This window comes from Felis catus, chromosome X, assembly GCF_018350175.1.
Source record: "Felis catus isolate Fca126 chromosome X, F.catus_Fca126_mat1.0, whole genome shotgun sequence".
NCBI classification, from domain to species: Eukaryota; Metazoa; Chordata; class Mammalia; order Carnivora; family Felidae; genus Felis; species Felis catus.
In genome coordinates, this window is record NC_058386.1 from 97,962,952 (window position 1) to 97,979,793 (window position 16,842).

At 45.8% G+C, this 16,842-nt stretch overlaps 1 long non-coding RNA gene across 1 annotated transcript; it reads left to right on the plus strand.

The window, feature by feature from the left end:
• The first annotated feature begins 1,875 nt into the window (after window positions 1-1,875).
• On the plus strand, window positions 1,876-7,769 carry LOC111558762. The gene is made up of 3 exons (XR_002739901.2): window positions 1,876-2,011; window positions 6,547-6,820; window positions 7,459-7,769. It is a non-coding gene; the product is annotated as an uncharacterized LOC111558762 (long non-coding RNA).
• Window positions 7,770-16,842: the final 9,073 nt, after the last annotated feature.

A 16,842-nucleotide genomic window follows, 5' to 3' on the forward strand; every position in this document is an offset into this window, starting at 1 on the left:
GGCTGGAACCCTGCATCGGGCTCTGTGCTTTCAGGGTGGAGCCTGCTTGGGATTCTCTCCCTCTCTCTGGGTTCCTCCCCGACTCACGCTGCTTCGGTCTCTCTCAAAATAAATAAACTTAAAAAAAAAAAAAAAAACCATGTGTTTTGCAGATGCTTTGGGAGGTGTTAATATCCTGAACATTACAAGCAATTTCTAATAATGAGTCCTATGCTTCGTATTACACATGATTCATCTTCTTTTTACTATGGCAACCATCAGTGTTTTCAGCATCATCCTGTGAAAGAAATTAAACAATTGGTGGGGGCCTTTGTAAGACGTATGCACCTTGCCTACCGTGCCTAATGGATAAGCGTCGCTGCAGGATGGCTCAGAGATCCGCTGAAACATGGTGATTGACCAAGTCACGTTTAGAAAAGATGTCAAGGGGGTGGGGTGGGGGGGCGCCTGAGTGGCTCCGTCAGTTGAGCATCTGACTCTTGATTTCGGCTCAGTTTGTGAGTTTGAGCCTCGAATCAGGCTCCATGCTGAAGCACGGAGCCTGCTTGGAATTCCTTCTCTCCCCCAAAAATAAAATGAGCATTTAAAATTTTTTTTTTTTAAAAAGGAAGAAAAGATGTAAAGGGATGGCGATCCCACGGCCTCTCTCTGACTTTAACCAAGATGTTTCGTCCTCAGGCTGACTCTTCCGGATTATGCAGGCCTCTCCCTCCCTTGGCTAGGATCCCGATGATGAATTTTCAGTCTTGGATCGGTTGTTTTGTGGGAGAAATACAAGAGTTTTCCTCACGGCTTGCATTAGACTAGCTAGAGCAGCTGTGACGTCTCAGACGTGTTCTCGCACATCTCTGTCCGCAGTGTACTCCCCCGTCATCTAATCCACAGTCCCTCGTGTACCCCAGGGGAGCGTTGCCCGAACTCCATACCACCCACGCTAGTATTTATTTACAATTTTTAAGCTAAATTTAATCTACTTTTTATTTTAAACTTCAGGTGGGGCCCTATTCTTTTTTTTTTAATTTTTAATGTTTCTTTATTTTTGAGAGAGAGAAAGGGACAGAGTGCAAGCAGGGGAGAGGCAGAAAGAGAGGGAGACAGAAAATCCAAAGCAGGCTCCAAGTTGTCAGCACAGAGCCCAATGTGGGGCTCGAACCCGTGAATCGCGAGATCATGACCTGAGCCGAAGCCAGGCACTCAACCGACTGAGCCACTCAGGCGCCCCAAGGGGAGCCCTATTGTAAGCGAAAGTAGCCAGGAATCATGATCTGGTGTGACAGGTTTATGAGAGCAAATCTGGAGCCAGACTACAGAGGTCTAAATCCTGGCTTCGCTCACCACGAGCTCTCTGGCTAATCTGGCGAGCTGCGTATTCTTACTTTGCCTTGGTTTCATCATCTTTAAAATGGGAATGACAGGGGTACCTGGGTGGCTCAGTCGGTTAAGTGTCCGACTTCGGTTCAGGTCATGATCTCGCGGTTCCTGAGTTCGACCCCACATCGGGCTCTCTGCTGTCAGCGTGGAGCCTGCTTCGGATCTTCTGTCTCCCTCTCTCTGCCTCTCCCCTACCTGCATGCGCTCTCTCTCAAAAATAAATAAGTATTAAAAGAAGAAGAAGAAGAATGTAATAACAGTGACCATGCATTAAATGCCTATTCTAGGCCAAACAGAAGGACAAGCACTATAGAAGTTATAGTCACTGGCACAACAGGGTCGAACTCGTATTTTCAGCATCAGATCGTCCTGGCTTCCTCGTGTAGAATGGTCGTGGGAGAGAAAAGGTGAAAGCAGGGAGCCAGGAGGCTAATGCAACATTCTGCTTTAAGATAACAGTGGTTAAGGTTAAGGCTTTAAGATAACAGTGGTTAGGGTTAAGGCATGCGGGAAAAGTGAAAGGTTTGGGGTTGTGTGTTTCAGGTGGAGTTAAGAGGATTTGCTGATGGATTGGAGGCTTGGAGCGGAAGAAAGAGGTTACATGCATTCACTCATTGGACCCTCACGAAAACCCAGTGAGGTAGGCACTGTCATTCTCTCCGTTTTTCAGGTGAGGAAGCTGAGAGACGGGCTCATGCATTGGCCCGGGATTCACGGCGAGCCAGGCTTTGGACCTGCACTCTTAACTGTCTCTTCCCGGTTATTAGTGGCCTTTTTTTTTTTTTTTTATTTTTTTTTAATGTTTATTTATTTTTGACAGAGAGAGAGAGACAGAGCATGAGCAGGAGAGGGGCAGAGAGAGAGGGAGACACAGAATCCGAAGCAGGCTCCAGGCTCTGAACTGTCGGCACAGAGCCCGACGCGGGGCTCGAACTCACAGACCGTGAGATCATGACCTGAGCCAAAGTCGGATGCTCAACTGACTGAGCCACCCAGGCACCCCGTTAGTGGCCTTTTCCTGCTCCCCACGATGCACCTCTTTTCCTATTTCCTTTCTTCTTATGCTCTTTAAGTACTTTTTCCCTCCTTTCTCCCTTGACTGAGGATAAAACCCAGGGATCTCACTGAGACCAGTGAGGGTCAAATAGTTAAAGACGCAAGTGAGCGAGTCCCGTCCTGTGGATTCCCTAGACGCAGCAAAGGGCTTGAGGGCCTTTCCATGTTCTGAATCACCACGAAGACCACGTTGGTGGGCCACAGACGCAGTGGGTCTGTCTCTCTGGTTAATGTGCCAAAAACACAAAACGAAACAAAACAACCGATATTTGTAAATGCAGACAGAAAGCTTAAGGGTTTTTTCCATTTTATTTAATTTTTTTTTTAATTTACATCCAGATTAGCATATAGGGCAACAATGATTTCAGGAGTAGTTTCCTCAGTGCCCCTGACCCATTTAGCCCATCCCCCCTCCCACACCCCCTCCAGCAACCCTCAGTTTGTTCTCCATATTTACGAGTCTCTTCTGTTTTGTCCCCCTCCCTGTTTTTATATTATTTTTGTTTCCCTTCCCTTGTGTTCATCTGTTTTGTCTCTTAAAATCCTCATATGAGTGAAGTCATATGATATTTGTCTTTCTCTGACTAATTTTGGAAAGCTTAAGTTTTTAAGTATTATTATTATTTTTCCTTTTAGAGAGAGACTGCACATGGGGGAGAGGGGCAGAGGGAGAGAGAGAGAGAGAGAGAGAGAGAGAGGAATCCCAAGCAGGCTCCATGTGGAGCCCGACATGGGACTCGATCCCACGACCTGGGATCGTGACCCGAGCCAAAATCAAGAGTCAGATGCTCAACCCACTGGGCCATCCAGGCGCCCCACATACAGAAAGTGTAAAAGAAAATATAGCATCACTTCAGAGCACACTCACACGATTTTCAGAAAAAGAAAGGATTTGTGGGGCGCCTGACTGGCTCAGTTCGAGGAGCGTGCAGCTCTTGATCTTGGGGTCATGAGTTTCAGCCCCACGTTGGGTGTAGAGATTATTTAAAGAAATAAAAACAAAACAAAAAAAAAAGAAAAAGAAAGGATTAGTAAGCTGTTAACCCTCAGAAAGGGTTTCCATATCCTTCCTCATGACAGACTCTAGGGTTTTTCTTTGTGATTTGGCCTATTGGGGGCAGGAGCGGGGGAGGCTACATCATTCGGCGTGTGTATCGTGCCAAAGGGGGACCCAAGTCGAGTGAGCGGCATATTCGTAGATATCCTGAATCTTGAGTGTTCGCAGTAGGTGTGCCCTTACCCGAACTCTCCTGGTGCTGCCCCCTCCACTCTTTTTTTCACTAGCTCCAATCTTGTGTTCGAAGCCCTGTTTGCCTGTCCTAAGAGCGCTCTGCTGTACCATGAGTATGGGTCTCTCCTGCCTAGGCAAAGATACTCAATCTCGGACTAGCAGATTCTGCCCCATGTTTATTTTCACCCGAAGATTCTTCTGACTTATTCAAAAGCCTCCAACATTGTGTAAAATCAAAGATAGGCTTTCTGAAAATCAGCAGACCTGGGCCAGGCCCCTCCCCCGTTCATGCTCTGTCTCTCTCTGTCCCAAAAATAAATAAACGTTGAAAAAAAAATTTAAAAAAAAATTTAAAAAAAAATTAAAAAAAAAAAAAGATAGGCTTTCTGAAAATCAGCAGACCTGGGCCAGGCAGCAGCTAGCTGTGAGTGAGTATTGGAGAAGTCCCTTATTTTTCCTTATGTTTCTGGACGTTGGCCCACGTCTGCAAGAGAAGGTATTTAGATTTTGGACATTCAGATATTAAGACTCGTTCTTAGGAATCTGCCAGGCAGGCTTGCAATTCCACAATTCTATTGATCTATGCTCAAAAGAAGCTTATCAGGCTTCTATGAGTTTGCTCCCTTAAAAGAAAAAAAACAATAGCCTTTTCTATAATCTTATTAACGCTGTTCCCCATAGATCATTAAAATGTCTTTTGTCCAGAGGTGGCCGGGTGGCTCAGTCGGTTGAGTGTCTGACTTGATTTTGGCTCAGGTCATGACCCCGGGGTTGCGAGATAGAGCCCTGCATGGAGCTCCACGCTGAGTGTGGAGCCTGCTTAAGTCTCTCTCTCTCTCTCTCTCTCTCCCTCTGCCCCTCTCCCCTGCTTGTGCTCTCTCTCTCTCTCAAATAAAAAAAAAAAAAGAGGGGTACCTGGGTGGCTCAGTCGGTTTAGCGTCCGACTTTGACTCAGGCCATGATCTCATGGTCTGTGAGTTCAAGCCCCACATCGGGCTCACTGCTGTCAGTGCAGAGCCCTCTTTGAATCCTCTGTCCCCCTCTCTCTTTCTGCCCCTACTCTGCTCACACGCGCTCTCTCTCTTATAAATAAATTTTGAAAAACATTAAAATAAATAAATTAATTATTTTTTTTTTAAAAGCCCTGGGTGGGGGCGCCTGGATGGTGCAATTGGTTAAGCGTCCGACTTCAGCCAGGTCACGATCTCGCAGTCCGTGAGTTCGAGCCCTGCGTCAGGCTCTGGGCTGATGGCTCAGAGCCTGGAGCCTGTTTCCGATTCTGTGTCTCCCTCTCTCTCTGCCCCTCCCCCGTTCATCCTCTGTCTCTCTCTGTCCCAAAAATAAATAAACGTTGAAAAAAAAATTAAAAAAAAAAAAAGCCCTGGGTGGCTCAGTCCATTAAGCATCAGACTCTATGGTTCGTGATGAGTTCCAGCCCCGCATCAGGCTCTGCACTGACAGCGTGGAGCCTACTTGGCATTTTCTGTCTCCCTCTCTCTCTGTCCCTCCCCAGGTCGTGCTTGCTCTCTCTCTCAAAACAAACCAACCTTTTAAATAATAAAAAAAAAAATGAAATGTAAAAAAAAAAAAAGAGTTTAAAATGCCTTTCTTCCAGAGTGATAAATCTTTGAACATGCTCTGGGCCCAAATGTTCATTTCACATACATTTCTTTAACATTTGAGCATACTATGTACAAGACATTACTGCAAACACTTTCCAAATAGTAACGGATTTTTCTTCACTACAACACTCACTGGGAAGGACCCCATGCAGTGTAAGTGTTTTTGGAGGCACTAGGCACTAGGCAGGAATCTGCAGTTGTACTCTGACATGAATTCATTACTAAGACTCTGGGGCACTTAAGCCTTCTCAAGTGGCACAGTGCATGTCTTGCAGAGTGCATATGACCACCCGGAGAGCCAGACCAACCCAGCCCCGTGATTCTACCTACTCCCAGAGCTCTAGGTAGCATGGAGGGCTTTGACTTCAGCATCATTACAAATACAAATTCGAGCCATCCGGGCGCCCCAAAAGCCATTCCTTTTATGATATATCTTATTAGTGCACACAATTCTTTTTTTTTTTTAATGTTTATTTATTCGTTTGGGAAAAGAGAGAGAGGAAGCGCTCATGAGTGGGGCAGCGGCAGAGACAGAGGGAGGGAGAGAATCCAAAGCAGGCTCCTCGCTGTCAGCCCAGAGCCCGACTTGGGGCTCGAACCCACGAACCACAGGATCATGACCTGAGCCGATATCAAGAGCTTGATGCTTAACCAACCGAGCCCTCCAGGCGCCTCAGTACACACACTTCCAATGGCAAATATATTCTTTGCCACTCAAATACTGTGCAAAATTTATATTTGTAAATATTTTACATAATTTTGTGGCCACACCTGGACATTTGTGCACCAGCAGGGTCCCATCTGCCACAACTGGTGGTGAGAAAGCCAATAGTCAACGTCTTATGTGTTAGTCCGAAGGCTTTGAACCTGAAGCTGACACACCATCACTGAGGCCAGATACTCCAAGAGGACCCTACTCGGCTGCTAGTTATACCTCCACCAGATCATAGATCCCCGGGGACCCCAGCACAGTCTTCAGAGAAGCACAGCTATATCGACAGCACCGAGGACAAGGAGCCTTCACCCAGACGCAGCAGTGATGAAACTGGTCGTTTAGGAGTCAGGGAGGACCAGGAAGGACGGCACGGTCAGTGCCTGGACAGTGACAGGTGCTTCAGCAAACTCTACCCAACGAACTTTCTCTGGGACAGCAGGATGGACTGAGCTGTATCTGCTGCTCTTAGTTTGGGGCCCTGGGCCTCCTCCTGCCCTTGAAGCCCGGCATTCAATGTCACGATCTCTCTCTTTGCCTTTCCTCCTCTCCAGATGCGAACCCTCCTGTGATCCTGGCAATTGCATCAGAAGATGAGGAGGAAATACACTGTGAACCTAAGGAAAGAGCAGCAGCGCCGGCAAAAGGCCACGGCCGTGCAGGAGCTCCTGGCCCCATGGACAAAGAGGACCCGGAGGGTGCTGGGCTGAAGCTCAGGCGGCTTGGGGACGGGCAGCAGCCCCACTCCCACGCCACTTTGAGCCCGTTGCGGCTGCAGGAGCAGGAGGGCGTTTTACAATGAATTCCCCGCTTGCACATGTTGCCACGGTAACCGGCATGCACAGGCAGCATCTGCTTTCCGGGGAGCACTGGCTGGATCCACCCTCATTCTCTCTCAGGGAGCCTCATCTTCTCCCTTCCTGAGCCAAAGGCTGGGTGGGGGGGGGGGGCAAGGCCACTAGGGCTCTCCTGACCTCAGGCACCAGGGTGGAGGCAATGCTTCCTGGGCACCAAGGTAAATATTTTCATGCAGCATTAAAATGAATCAAGCAGTGTGGGTGGTACCTGGGTGGCTCAGTCAGTTGAGCATCCAATTCTCGCTTTTGGCTCAGGTTATGATCCCACGGTCGTGCGATCAAGCCCCACGTGGGGCTCTGCAGTGACCGTGGAGCCTGCTCAAGATTCTCTCTCTCTCTCTCTCTCTCTCTCTCTCTCTCTCTCTCTCTCCCTCTGCCCCTCTCTCCCACTCACGCTCTCTTTCTCTCTTTAAAAAAATAAAATAAAATGAATCAAGCAGGGAAATGTTAGCACGATGCTAGCTAGGTTTTTGTAAACAGTCTTTGAGTGAAATCAGGGTGAGGAGAGTAAGGGGTGGCCAGCTGTGTAAGCGAAGGGTCAGATTCTGCCTTTCTTTAAAATTGTGACACTTTGTTCATAGTAATAATTTTTTTTTAATTGTGCAACAGGTATCATTTATCAGGAATCTGGAGTTTTTGATGCCCTTTAAATTTAGTGTGGAGGAAAAAAACATCCCTAAAGCAAGGCCTCAATCTGAATATTACAGAACAATGTACTGGGGGAGAGGTGTTGTGGAATAGGTATGTATGTATGTAAGTAAACTCTACTCCCAACTTGGGGCTTAAGCTCATGAATCCTGGATCAAGAGTCACATGCTTGGGGCGCCTGGGTGGCTCAGTCGGTTAGGCGTCCGACTTCAGCTCAGGTCATGATCTCACGGTTCGTGGCTTCGAGCCCCGCATAGGTCTCTGTGCTGACAGCTCAGAGCCTGGAGCCTGCTTCGAATTCTGTGTCTCCCTCTATCTCTGTTCCTCCCCCGCTCATGCTCTGTCTCTCTTGCTCCTTCAAAAATAAATAAAAAAACATTGATAAAAAATTTAAAAAAAAGATTCGCATGCTTTACTGACTGAGCCAACCAGGCACCCCTGGATAGGCGTGTGTGTATGTATGTGGGTAGGTAGGTATGTAGTTTTAACAAGGATTTTAATTCTTTCTTTTTTTTAAATTTCGTTTTAAGTTTATTTATTTATTTTGGGAGAGAGAGTGAGCAAGCATGGGGGGAGGGGCAGAGAGAGAATCCCAAGCCGGTTCCGCACTGTCAGTGAGGAGCCGGATTCGGGGCTCGAACCCACGAACCGTGAAATCACGACCTGAGCCAAAACCAAGAGTCGGAGGCTTAACTGACTGAGCCACCCAGGGCCCCTGGAGTAGGTATTTAAAAAGCATGCATGAACTGAATGTGATGTATTTCATTTCCTCTACAACTCCTCATACTGAATGTTTGTGATTCGCTCACCTCAGAAGGGAGCTTGCAAGATGCATATGCATGTGACTAAAGCCAGCACCCAGGCTAATATATCTGAAAAAAAGTATGTGGTGAGAAATAATTAGCCAGGTTTGGAAAGTAGGTTTTTTGTTTGCTTTTGAAAAGGAGTTTATTTTTCAGTAATCTCTACACCCAGTGTGGGGCTCAAACCCACAAACCCGAGATCAAGAGTCGCATGCCTCATGGGCTGACCCAGCCAGGCGCCCCTGGAAAGTAAGTTTCGAAACTTGGGTCTTTGTGAGTGGAAAATGGGATATATAATCCCCGGTTTATGGGACTTTCCCATTACCAGAAGGAATATGATTTCTTTAAAGTAAAAAAAATAATAATGAGGGTCACCTGGCTGGCTCAGTTGGAAGGGCATGCAACCTACATTTATTATATTTATATCTACTTTAATGTTTACTTACTTTAGTATTTATATTTATATGTAATATTTAATGTGTAAATTTAATTTAATTTACTTATGTTTATTATCGATAAGGCTAATATATTAATGAATAAGGATAATATATCAATGGTATATAAATATTATATATAAATACATATTTTCTCCTTTTTTTTTTTTTTAGTAGGCTTCACACCCAGCGTGCAGCCCAACGCGGGACTTGAACTCACGACCCTGAGATCAAGACCTGAGCTGAGATCAAGAGTCAGACGCTTAACCGACTGAGCCACTCAGGTGCCTCCAAACCATGTATTTGCATGTGCATCTGCATGTATATATAAATTAGGGTGGACTTCTGTGCGGAGACCCTCTATAAGATGGGGGATAGCAATGTCCCTGCCATAGAATTGGTGACAGGACATAACATATGTAAGCACCTGGCACAATGTCCGGCCACAGAAGAAGCCCTCAGAAATGCCCACTACTATTATTTCATAACATGTCCTATTACCACAGCATAACCCGCGGTGTAGGTGGCATGATGGAAAAAGGCATGATTAGAAATGACACATTCTCTGGGCGCCTGGGGGGCTCAGTTCGTTGAGCATCTGACTCCTGATTTCGGCTCAGGTCATGATCTCACTGTCAGGAGATAGGGCTCCGTGCTGTAAGACCCCATAGGGGATTCTCTCTCTCTCCCCCTCTCCCTCTGCTTCTCCCCTGCATGTGCGTATGCACACACACACTCGCGTACTCTCTCTCTCAAAATAAGTAAACGTTAAAAAATTAAAAATTATAGAAAAGGAATTACACATTCTCATTCTTTTAGAGACACTGAAATAGCTACGAATGCAACAATGTGGTGTCTCTATTTGCATCCAAATAATTATGTTGAACTGGTTAGGGTATTGATGAAACAAGGCAGGCTGTGAATAAGTTGAGACTGAGATTAGTCCATAAGGTATGTCTTGTGATTCTCTCTGCTTTTGTGTACACTTGACATTTCACATAATAAAAAACATGTTTTTATGGGTTTTTTTTAATTTTTTATTTTATTTTTTTTTTAAGTTTTTTTTTCAACGTTTTTTATTTATTTTTGGGACAGAGAGAGACAGAGCATGAACGGGGGAGGGGCAGAGAGAGAGGGAGACACAGAATCGGAAACAGGCTCCAGGCTCTGAGCCATCAGCCCAGAGCCTGACGCGGGGCTCAAACTCACGGACCGCGAGATCGTGACCTGGCTGAAGTTGGACGCTTAACCGACTGCGCCACCCAGGCGCCCCTATGGTTTTTTTTTTTAAGTTTTATTTACTTAAGTAATCTCTGCACCCAACGTGGGGCTTAAACTCATGACCCCAAGATCAAAAAGTCACATGCTCTAGGGGCGCCTAGGTGGCTCAGTCAGTTGAGTGCCCGACTTCAGCTCAGGTCATGATCTCACAGCTTGTGAGTTCGAGCCCCGCATCGGGATCTGTGCTGACAGCTCGGAGCCTGGAGCCTGTTTCGGATTCTGTGCCTCCCTCTCTCTCTGCCCCTCCCCCACTCACGCTGTGTCTCTCTCTCCTTCAAAAATAAATAAACATTAAGAATTTTTTTTTTTTAAAGTCACATGCTCTTCCAACTGAACCAGCCAGGCGCCCCTAAAAAACATGCTTTTAAATGATCAGGGTTATAAACTCAAAAGCTGACAGACACAGGTGACAGGAGACCAGCAAGGAGAGTGGAGACAGGTGAACTGAGAAAGAACAGATCTTTTTGAAAGGGGATGGCCAGTACTCAGCTCCAGCTGAGTGTACTGGGGAGAATGTTGGGCCAAGACTACTAGATTTTCCAGTTTTTTTTTTTTTTCAAGACTGGCCCCAAATCCAAATGTTTATATGAAACCTTCCATTCTTTAAATGTTGGCAACTAACTGGGGCGTCTGGGTGGCTCAGTCAGTTGGGCGTCTGACTTTAGCTGGGGTCATGATCTTGCGGTTCGTGAGTTCGAGCCCCGCGTCGGGCTCTATGCTGACAGCTCAGAGCCCAGAGCCTGCTTCGGAGTCTGCGTCTCCCTCTCTTTCTGCCCCTCCCCGCTCACACTCTGTCTCTCAAAAATGAATAAATGTTAAAAATTGTTTTTCAATGTTGGCAACTAACTGAAAGATGTATCAAGAAGTGTGCTGGCCATCTAAAAAAGGCCTGCAGAATAGATTAGATTCAGGCTGCAGCTGCCAATGTGCAACCTTTGCCTGAGAAGCTGACATTCAACAATTTTCATTCTCTGGGGCAGAAGAATGTAATCGAAAGCACCCCTAAAGCTAACAATCCCAGGATGCCATTGTTCTACCCTCTTCTGTTTACAAGTCCTGCTCCCACACATGCTTTGTTCTCTCCTTCTCTGTCCGTGACTGTGCGTTTCTCTCACTTGGTCCTTCACTCTGCTTACCTAGTTCTGATCTCAAATTTCTGACCACCGAGGACCAAGACATCTGAGTGCCCAGGGCAGGAGGCCCTACGGTAATAAATCAGACCCCACTTGACCTGATCATACTCGCAGGAACATTTTGTAGCTGTTCCTAATGATAAGTGGGCGTCTTTGGGAGAGTCTCAGGAAATACTGGGCCTCGGAGACAAGGCAACAGGCTGGGAAGTTCAGAGTACCCTGGAGAAGAAAAATGGGATTTCATGAAACTTATATGTCTTGTGGTCAAAAACAGTCTCCTGAGGTTCAGCAGTTCCTTCAATCTCCTGTGTTTCTTTTTCTTCTATTAAATGAAGTAAAATTTAAATTTAAGATTTTTCATCTTATTTACCACATATGTAGTATGATTCCAGTCTTATTAGATTCACTCTGCATACACACATCCATTCACCCTTTCTTCTTCATCCTTGTGTGTGTAGGGATGTCTGTAAGAATATCAAGCAATATTGAATATCACCAATACCAACTCTGATTATTTCTTCTTCATGAAATGTGAGTAGATTTGTTCTTTCGGCTTTGGACTTCTATGAATCCCTTGAATTTTCATAATGCCAATCATGCCTTATGACTAAAATAAAATATTATATAAAAGAGCAAAAGAACAGAAATTCAAAACATTTTAAATGCATCAATATTTTAATCTTGTTGATTTCCAAGATTGGAAAATAAATTTGCCCTGGCAGATAAAGTGCAGAACTTTCATTTATATTTGAATTTCGAATAAACAACAAATAATGTTTTAGTATAAATATGTCCCGAATATTGCATGGGACATTCTCATTGAAAAAATAGTGTTATTTGTCTGTAATTAAAACATGATTCAGCCTCCTGTATTTTTTATACTGAATAATGCAGCAGCAATATAAACATATTGCCATTTCTATAGAAAATACTTTCAATACTTTGTACTTTTTTTCCCATTCCATTCACATTTTTCTTTTAATTCAGGAGAGATTAAAAAATATGTGCTTTGAGGGGCGCCTGGGTGGCTCAGTTGGTTAAGCGTAGGACTGTTGATTTCGGCTCAGGTCACGATGTCACGGTTGGTGAGATTGGGTACTGTGTTAGGCTCGTGCTGAGAGTGGATGGAGCCTGCTTGGGATTCTCTCTCTTTCGCTGCCCCTCCCTGCTTGTTCTCTCTCTCTCTCTCTCTCTCTCCTCCCCTCTCTCTCTCAAAATAAATAAATAATATTTTAAATATATATATATATGTGGGGCGCCTGGGTGGCTCAGTCGGTTGGGCATCCGACTTCGGCTCAGGTCATGATCTCGCGGTCCGTGAGTTCGAGCCCCGTGTCGGGCTCTGGGCTGACAGCTCAGAACCTGGAGCCTGCTTCGGATTCTGTGTCTCCCTCTCTCTCTGCCCCTCCCCTGCTCATGCTCTGTCTCTCTCTCTGTCTCAAAATAAATAAATGTTAAAAAAAATTAAAAAAAAATAAAAAAAATTTAAAAAAGGGATTTGACATTTATATTTATGTATTTTAAAAAATTTTTAATGTTTATTTTTTTAAATGTTTTTATTTATTTTTGAGACAGAGAGAGACAGAGCAGGAGCAGGAGAGGGGCAGAAAGAGAGGGAGACACAGAATCTGAAGCAGGCTCCAGGCTCTGAGCTGTCAGCCCAGAGCCCGACGCGGGACTTGAACTCACGGACCGTGAGATCATGACCTGAGCTGAAGTCGGACGCTCAACCGACTGAGCCACCCAAGCGCCCCTAATGTTTATTTATTTTTGAGAGAGAGAGAGACACACACACACGGAGCGTGAGCAGGGGAGGGGCAGAGAGGGAAGGAGACACAGAATCCAAAGCCGGCTCCAGGTTCTGAACTGTCAGCACAGAGCCCAAGGCAGGGCTCAAACCCATGAACTTCAAGATCACAACCTGAGCCGAAGCCGGAGTCTTAACTGACTGAACCACCCAGGCCCCCCTACATCTTTTTGTAAAAAAAAATGTTTATTTATTTATTTTGAGAGACAGAGAGAGAACACGAGCAGGGAAGGGGCAGAGAGAGAAGGAGATAGAGAATCCCAATCAGGCTCTGTACCATCAGCACAGAGCCCGACTTGGGGCTCAAACTCAGGAACCGGGAGATGATGGCCTGAGCTGAAATCCAGAGTCAGACGCTTAGCTGACTGAGCCACCCAGGTGCTCCTGACATTTATATCTTAAAAAAAAACAGTCTACCCTCTTACCAAATTTCAAGTATCAATATGGTATTGTTAATGTACTCACCATGCTGTACATACGGTCTCTAGAACTTATTAATCTTGCATAATTAAAATTTTGCACCCTTTGTCCAACATCTCCCCATTTTCCCAAACCTCAACTTCTGAAAACCACCATTCTAATCTCTGTATGAGGTGAATTCTTTTAGATTCCACATATAAGTGAGATCATGCAGTATTTATCTTTCTGTGTCTGACTTCTTTCTTTCTTTCCTTTTAAAATTTATTTATTTATTTTGAGATAGAGAAAGAGAACCAGCAGGGAAGGGGCAGAGAGCAATGGAAACAGAGGATCCTATGTGGGCTCGGTGGTGACAGCACCTTTGTCTCATGCGGGGCTGGAACTTGAGAACCATGAGATCGTGACCTGAGCTGAAGTCAGATGCTTAACTGACAGAGCCACCCAGGTGCCTCCTGGCTTATTTCATTTAGCATAACGTCCTCCAGGTTCATCCAAGTTGTTGTAAATGACATTCCCTAATTTTTAAAGGCCAAATGATATACCATTACACACACACACACACACACACACACACACACACACACGCATTTATTTATTTCACCACATGGAGCCATGAACAGTGGTGATTCTACAAGTTTCTGGGTCATAATGGTCTAATATATCAGACACAATTGAAAGAAAACTCATTGAATTTTACCCTTAACACCAGATTACAGCAGAGGAACACGGTGTACCAGGCTCTAGACTGGAATTTAATGTGCAAATGATACAGCTTCCTGGAACAAACCTGAAGAGTCCATGGTGTCCCAAGATAGGGCAGTGAACACAAAATCTGCTTAGCTTTTTAAAAAAAAATCTTTATTTTTGAGAGAGAATAAGTGGGGGAGGGGCAGAGAGAGAGGGAGACAGAGGATCCCAAGCCGGCTCTGTGCTGACAGCAGAGACTCAAATGCGAATGCAGGACTCCAACTCACAAACCATGAGATCCTGACCTGAGCTGAAATCAAGAGCCAAAGGCTGAACCGACTGAGTCACCCAGGTACCCCGGGTCTGTCTATAACTTCCTCCTCTTCATTCTTTTTTTTTTTTTAGTTTATTATTATTTTTTTTTAGTACTCTCTATACCCAATGTGGGGCTCAAACTCATGACCTGGAGATCAAGAGTCACACGCTCTTCCCACTGAGTCAGCCAGGCACCCCACCTCCTCCTCTCTCTAAGGCTGGAATTCTATATGCAAATAACTCCATTGAGATCTCTATTTCACCATTGCAGATGCAACAAAGTGTAAGTTCTAAAATTATTGAGGTAATCAGGGAAATCTAAATGTAGGCGACTGGGCGATGATTCCAAGAGATTATTGTTGTCACTGTGCTTATGTAGCCGAAATTTCTATGTTTTTTTGGAAAGTCCATACAAATAAAGATGTAGAGATGAAAACACATATTGTCTTGAGGTTCTTTTATTTTTTTAGAAGATTTTTTAAATTTTTATTTAAAATTTTTTTTTAACGTTTATTTATTTTTGAGACAGAGAGAAACAGAGCATGAGCGGGGGAGGGGCAGAGAGAGAGGGAGACACAAAATCCGAAACAGGCTCCAGGCTCCGAGCTGTCAGCACAGAGCCCACACGGGGCTCGAACTCACGGACCACAAGATCATGACCTGAGCTGAAGTTGGACGCTTAACCAACTGAGCCACCCAGGCGTCCCTAAAGATTTTTTTTAATCTTTAAAAAATGTTTATTTTATTTGAGACAGAGCACGAGCAGGGGAGGGGCAGAGAGAGAGGGAGACACAGAATCCAAAGCAGGCTCCAGGCTCTGAGCTGTCAGCACAGAGCCCGATGCGGGGCTCAAACCAACGAACCGGGAGATCATGACCTGAGCCGAAGTTGAAGTCTGACGCTTAACCGACTGAGCTATCCAGGTGCCCCTATGTTTTTAAAAAAGATTTATAAAAAAATTTTAAAGTAATCTCTACACCCAATGTGGAGCTCGAACTCACAACCCTGAGATCAAGAGTCGCATGCTCCACCAACTGAGCCAGCCAGGCACCCCTTGAGTTTCTTTGAAATTGTCACAGCAAGAAGAGAAGAATGAATGGAGGAGAGGAGGATAAAAGGAAAGAATGGACAGAAGGAGGGAGGAGAAGATGGAGGAAGGAAGGAGAGAGGAGGAAAGGTAGGAGAGAAGGAAAATGGAAGGGAGGGAGGGGAGGGAGGGAAGGAGACAGGAAGGGAGAGGAAGAAGGAGAGAGAGAAGGAAACTGTTTTTCCATATTTCATTCCGACTTCCTAAGAATTCTGTGAGTTGACCATCATTAGTTTAGTAAACAGTGGTAGTAATAGGAAGAGTTGCCCTATTTCCAGTTGGGGAAACGGAGGCACAGAGACAGGAAGGCTTGCCAGTGTCATGAGGTGAGAATATACCATGAAAGCAGAAGAACACGGCTGTGCCCGGAAACCAGACACGTGTGCTCCACCCAACTCCAGAGCCCGCTCGCTTTCCTCAGCCCCCCGTTCTCTGCTATAATATTTATGAAGGCGGAAGGGGGGGTTAGGGGCGCGGTCGCCACTCTAGCTGATGAAAGGTGCACACATCACCGTAATGCCACTACACGCACAGACGTTTACATTCCAATTCCAGGGGACGCCTCATGCACCTTGTGGACCGATGTGGCCTCCAAGCAGGGACTCTGGCTCTCCACCTTGATCCCCTAGCCCAGTAACTGCAGTGAGCCGAACCCAGAGCCATCTGGGACTCCCCTCCAAGAACCCCATCCTAAAACACTGTTTTCATGAGTCTCGCTTGCCCCAAACTTACAGGGTTCCATCCTCCCAGATGCACACACCCCAACACCTCCCTTGAATTCGACCCCAACGTAATATTTAAACTTGATTTCCCTGCTGGATATGGAGTTCTCTGCAGACTCTTCTCTAGCTCCCTCTCGAGGTCTACCCTCGAGACAGCCACCCTGGCTGTGTCTGGGTTTCCTGAGATCAGCTTTCTACTTCTTCCTTCCTGGGGTTGCTCGTAATACCCTCTCCTATCGTCTTTGTTGGTACGGACGTTTGTTTATTTAGAGAGCAGGCACGCACGAGTCGGGTAGGGGCAGAGAGCCGGAGACGGAGAATCCCAAGCAGGAGCCACGCTGGGCCGCAGCCCCATATGGGGCTTGATCTCACAACCACGACATCATGACCTGAGCCAGTACCGAGAGTCCGTCGCTTAACCGACGGAGCCACCCAGGCGCCCCTCTCCTCCCCCCTTTAACTGCAGTTCTGCGCACAGCCTGCTTAGCATTTACCAAACTTTGGCTCACTCTGAGACGTGAGGGAAGCCCCACTACTCCCCGAAAGCCAACTCCGCTTCTACCAGGGGCTGCCAGGAACACTCTGCAGAGGTTTGGATCCTTGCCCACTTCCACCAAGCTGCATAACCTTGGGAAGGTCACCCAACCTCTCCAAGC